This window comes from Sinocyclocheilus anshuiensis, unplaced genomic scaffold, assembly GCF_001515605.1.
Source record: "Sinocyclocheilus anshuiensis isolate Anshui unplaced genomic scaffold, SAMN03320099.WGS_v1.1 scaffold333, whole genome shotgun sequence".
NCBI classification, from domain to species: domain Eukaryota; kingdom Metazoa; phylum Chordata; class Actinopteri; order Cypriniformes; family Cyprinidae; genus Sinocyclocheilus; species Sinocyclocheilus anshuiensis.
Genome location: NW_015539871.1, coordinates 1,037,124 through 1,043,621, shown reverse-complemented (window position 1 = coordinate 1,043,621; position 6,498 = coordinate 1,037,124).

Sequence of the window (6,498 nt, the reverse complement as noted above, 5' to 3'; positions counted from 1 at the left end):
CTCTGGGAAGAAGGGCGCAGCTCAGTGAGGAGGGGGCTGGTGGCGTACCAGCAGAAACCACTCGTCTAGGCGGCTGCGAGTGGGCTCTTCAGGCGAAGACCACTCCAATCCGAGCTCCTCGACGGCTTTTGATAGGACACGGATAAGCTCGGTGTCCGTCCCAACCCTGGCGTCGATCGGCTCTGCAGACGGCAAGGGGGCGGGGTCAGCAATGGAGCCCAACCAATCCTCAGCAGTCGAGGCCGCTAGGGACATACTGTCATCAAGTGGCTCGTCATCCGATCCCCCAAACGAGACCAGGTCACTCGAGCGGCTAGTCATCCGATCCCCCAAACGCGACCAGGTCACTCGCGATGGCAGAGGGGTGCTGGTTTGGATGGGAGAACGAGACGGGGGAAACCTCTCTTTGTGGAGAGAGTGAGGTACTCTCTCCACAAAGAGTACCTCAGCCGACGTAAGCTCACTCATATCCGAGCGCTGTGATCCTCTACCCCGCTGTTTTTTCCTCACAGGTTCCTGGGAGGAAGGAAACGGGGGGGCACGAGGGGCGGGGGCGCTTTCTGAAAAGAAAGCTATCCGCGAGCGTAAAGAGGCAAGACTCATGCTCTCGCAGTGGGAGCATGACGTCTTAGTGAGCGCGGCTTCTGCGTGGGATTTCCCCAGACATCGCACGCATTCACTGTGCCCGTCATCAGCGTGCAGTGGTGTCCTGCACAAGCCACAGCCGTGGCGCGACATTTGCAACAACGTCGCAGGAAATTTGCTCAGAAATTTGCTCTTTTTTTGTTACCACAAGCAGGAAAGCGTCAACACAGGCACTCTGCAGACGGCTCATGAGCTAAGCGCTGACCGGGGCTGCCTTGAGAGCGATGCGGGAACAGAGCTGCTTGAAGCGGCGATCTGATCCGGTGCTGCAAAGCGGCGCGCTGATCAGTGCTGCTTGAGAGTGGCGAGCTGTGGGCGGCGAGCTGCAAGCGGTGAGCAGAGAGCGGAGGCGGCGAGCTGATCTTGCTGCTGCAGAACGGCGGCTGGATCAGCTTGCAGGTGAAGGCTTCAAATCTCGTAGAATCAGCGAAGAGCAGTAGATGTCGCAATAGGCTCGCACAGCTCTGCTGCGCCGTCATTGGTTCATTTCTGAAACAATGGCAATGCAGATGCACTGCTGTGATTGAAAAAAGGCTTCAGTAAATCGGAGAAAAGGAGTTTCCCGTAGCGTCTAGCGACACAGTACGAAGTGAAGTATCGAAAGGGAACACTGTGGACAAGGCCAAGTGGGAATGCAATTATCACTTTTTGTTTGGCAATTCAAGGAAAAGTCTTAAAGGAATAGTTCACAAAAAAAAAAAGATCACCAATAGATCCTCTGCAGTAAATGGGTGCTGTAAGAATGGAAGTCCAAGCAAAAACATCACAATAATCCACCCGACTCCAGTCCATCAATTAAAGTCTTGTGAAGCGACAAGTGGTGTGGATTATTGTGATGTTTTTTATCAGCTGTTTGGACTCTCAATCTGACGGCACCCATTCACTGCAGAGGATCCGTTGGTGAGCAAGTGAGCTAATGCTAAATTTTTCCAAATCTGTTCTGATCTACATCATCTACTCATCTACATCTTGGGTGACCTGAGAAGGATTTTTTTTACACGGCACCCCGGTTGGGAAACACTGATCTAAACAACACTTTTTTTAGAGCAACATTGTCCAACACTACACACTAAAAATACTACAAACTAAAGAATGCAAATAAATGTGACATTTTAAACAGTAATCTCAAAAACAATGCTTATTGTTTTAATTTTTAATCTTATTATGTGCAACAAAATCGTAACTCTTCACAGTCGGATTAAATAGTCTCATGTTAAATCACGCTTCATTTAAGCAGGGCTGCATCTCTCACACATTCAGCATGAGAATCATGCAACTGACACTGTTCTCATGATCTCACACCACACGTCCATTTTCTCATGCTGGGACACACACACACACACACACACACACACACACACACACACACACACACACACAGCCTATATATATATATATATATATATATATATATATAAACACACACTGTATATAGGCTATTGCTAAAAAATGAAGGGAACACTTAATCATCACAGTGCAAGAACAAATCAATAAAACTTAAGGGATATCAATCTGTCCGGGTAAAAAGCATAAGTGATGTGAATCAGTTTCACCTGCTTTAGTGCAAATGAAAGTGACATCAGGTCTCTGCTCTTCTAGTTTCTTCATCACTTTGGAAATTAAAGATAACTCTGCACTTTGCACTGTGGGATACAGCATTCTGTGCAGTGTGCTTGTACATTATATAGGCTACTGGAAAATATTCTAGTCACATCCATACTGAACATTTGCATAATGTGCATAATACATATATACTGCATACTGTATAAATATTAAGAAAGGTATATGTGATAGTATACAGTTCCAAATATAGCCTCAGTAGGCCTATTTGTACTTTGCAGTATGCCAATACCGTCACTAGGGAAACAAAACAGACTTGGTTCCTAAAAACAACTCCCATCATTCCAGCAGAGGGAGACGGGTGAAACCGAGGCCTGATATCTGCACACTATTCTGATACGAAAGGACAAATACAGATGACTTCTATCAACCTTATTTTGTAACGAGGAAGTAAGATATTTACATTGAATGTGCGAGACTTCCGCTTCATTAACCACTACAGGCAAATAACTAGAACAATAACAAAGTGCAGCAAACGGTTTTTGGGCTACAAAAAAATGTTTTATGATAACGACAATACATTAAAATAATACGATAAGAAACACCAGTCTGCATTATGAAGCAGGGCTGTTTTTGTACAGCCTGAATAACTGGAATATTTAAGTTACAAATGACCGTACGTTATAAATAAGAAAATAGAGGATAAGTAACAAAATGGTTTAGCCTACCAAAATTTAAAAATTAAAGGCTGTTAAAGAGCGGAATCATATTGGTCAACATATTGTGTGTAAAAAGGGTAGGCTGGCTTTATGGTGCAGCGTCCTGCTGATCAGTTCCACATTTTGCTATTAATGCATAAAGCAGAACTGATTCTTTTGACTAAAACCTGCCCGTGTCTACACACACACGCACACACACACACAAAAAAAACTCCAGATTTTCAAAACAATTCATTTAGTATGATTTATGCTCTTTTCCTCATGGGGAACAAAAAATGTCCCCACATGGTTAAAAATACTGGTATAACTATACAGTACATCCTTGGGGACATTTGGTCCCCATAATGTTGGGAACACCAGGTAGGCTACACACACACGTGTACACACACACACACACGTTTGTTTCTGTGAATTGTGGGGACTTTCCATAGACTTCTGTTACTTTTATACAGTGCTTGAAGTATAAAAAAAGTTTTTGTCAGACATGTCAGAAGTGCCGGTACACACGAAAAAGTGCCAGTACGCTAAAGACTAAAATATTGAAGTGCCGGTACTGCGTACGGCCCACTTCAAGCACTGCTTTTATACTGGCCAAACGATATTTTCTATCCTCTAACCCTAACCCTACCCCTTACAGAAAACCTGTTTGCTTTGTTACACTTTCAGATAAACATCATTTACTATTTTTATTTAAAACAAATTCCCTTGTGGGGACCGCAGGCCGGTCCCCACAATGTCAAAAATTTCAGGTTTTACTATCCTTGTTTTAGCATAAACAAGTACACACACACACACACAAGTTTGATTCTCGTAACATACATTTTCTCTGTTTATGCAATCCAGTCAATGGCATCACATAGACATGTTAAAAGCTAAAACGTGTGTAAAACACTTCCTGTTTTGGTAAATTCTAAGCTGACCCTGTTTGTAAACCACTGTGTATGTATATACAATGTGTGTGCATGTATACATACATTTGTTTTATGATCCCAGTAATTTAATTATAAATACACATTACTGTTCAAAGTAATTATGTTTATAAAAGAAACTCTCTACTTGAATAAACTTACATTTAGAAAGCAAAATGCAAAAGCTATTGTTGAAACAGAATTAGAAGAGTATAGCATTCATTTGAAAATATTTTTGACATATTTTTGATTAATGAAGGTGTGATAAACATATCAGTTTCTTTAAAAAAAAACAACATTACAAACTTGCGAACTGTTTTTATCGCCATATATTTCATAAATAAAAATGGACAGATAAAGTCACAAAGAGTCTGACAAGAGTAAATATTAAAGACACTTTGTCTTTATTAAGACATGCTTTGCAAAGCAATTATTTCCCATTTTTGCACATTTAATATGCATTTAGATAAAAAAATTAGTCCAGTTAGTAAATGCAATTAACAGATGCTGTAATAAAATCATCAGCCTCTTCAAACTTCAACAGTAAACATTTAACAGTAATTCTAAATTTGTTCTTTAGCTTTGTTTTAGACAGACAATACACATGAATATGTCAGAACATTAATAACTTAAATATTAAGCATTTCCCCGGTGGCCATGTTATTTACAACATAATGTTCAAATATTCACTGAGCCATAGTTTCATCAAAAATATGAGAGATGATACAAATCTAAACTTCAGAGGGAAATTAGGAAATTAAACACTAAATGTACTGCGCAAAGAACAAAGAGCTAATATGAATCTCATTATCAAAGATATTTACATGTAAGATCATATCTTACAAAAAGGTACCACAAAAACACTTTTCATCATGGGAATATTCTTGATTCTGTTAGGTCTAGAATACACTGAAGTAAAACTAACTTGATGTTATCTTCTACTACACAGTTGGTTTTGTAGACTCTCATTAACAGTTACCCATAATAGCCTTCGCTAACCAGTTCTCTCTGCGTAAGGAAACTAAAGGTGAAGTGCAGCATGAAACTAGTATCTGTAGATTATTAATAGACTGTGTGAACAGGGAACCGCTGTGCGCACCGCATCAGTATGGCAAAGAACACAAGAAACAGACTATTAACTACTCTTTGCATGATTATGTGGCTCTTTGCAGTGCTACCATGTGCAAACACTTTCAGACGAGGCTGGCAGAAAATGAAGGCGACTGGTTGAAGTAGCTTCAACACGGTAAAACTTCCACCGTTCACTACCGTTCAAAAGTTTCGAGTCAGAAAGATTTTTGAAAAGAAATGAATATTTTCATTCAGCAAGGATGCATTAAATTGATCAAAAGTGACAGTAAAGACATTTATATTTCAAAGTTCTTTAAAATGTTCTATTCATCAAAGAATCCTGAAAATAAAATGTATTATGGCTTCAGCACAAAATATTAAGCTGCACTGTTTCCAACATTGATTTGATAATATCAAATAATAGGAATGAATCCAACTTTTACATTTATTCAAACAGAAAAGTTATTTTTAATTGTAATACAGTTTCACAGTATTACTGTTTTTACTGTATTTTGACCCAATAAATGCAGCCTTGGTGAACATAAGAGACTTATTTCGAAAACATTTAAAAAGTCTTACAAAACCCAAATGTTTGAACGATAGTGTATTTATGAAAATCTAAATTGTGGATATTTTTAGATTAGGTACTCATTAATTATTCAGACCTGAATGCTAGCATAAAACTAAAGACTAACTGTAAACTCTTACCTGCACTTTATACAACAGACATGGACCGATGCTATTCATATACTACATATTTAGTTTTAAACTGTGATTATTAAACTTTATATATATATTATAAGTTTAAGGTGCTGTAATTTTATTTATTTTTTATTTTACCTGACAGATATTGCTGAAAAAGGTATCTCAAAGATGTTGAATGGGGGCCAAACAGAAAAATCTCCCTGTGAATTATCTTGCATATTCAGGTTGGCTGAGATAGCTTTGAAGGGCCAGAGTTTTGACGAGAGGTTGTGTGGCTGAAGGGGCCGGTGGTCTAATTTAGTTTGGCCGAAGTTAGCAAAATGGTTTCGGAAAATTGGGACTTCTGATTAAAACATACAAACACAACTTTTAAAAGCACTCCGGTATCTATCTGCTTGGTAGCTACTTGCTAGAAACTTTGTGAACGTGAGTGATGTCCCTCGACTCTTAATTTTCAACTCCTCCTTTTTACACAGAAGTTGCAGTGCAAAAATTCAACATACAAATTTCCCCCTTTAACAAATGTGTTAAAAGTGTAAAACGCTAACTTATCCAAAAAGTGGTTATGTGCAGATGTAATTTATGGGGGTTTAAATCTAACTAACAAAGTGGCAAATATAACTAAACCTATGGACCTATAACACAGTAAGCTTAAAGTGAGATGGAAGCCAGCTAAAACCACATTACCTGACATAACAGCAGGTATATTAACTGGCTAGCAAATTTTGCAAGGTCCACTTTCTTGCAGAGTTTAGCTCCAACCTTGATCATACTCATCTGCCTGTAATGTCTAGTAATCCTGAAGAACTTGATTAGACTGTTCAGGTGTGTTTGATTAGGGCTTCTTGAGAAACCCTGATGTAGAGCAGGGTTGCCCAGTCCTGTTACGT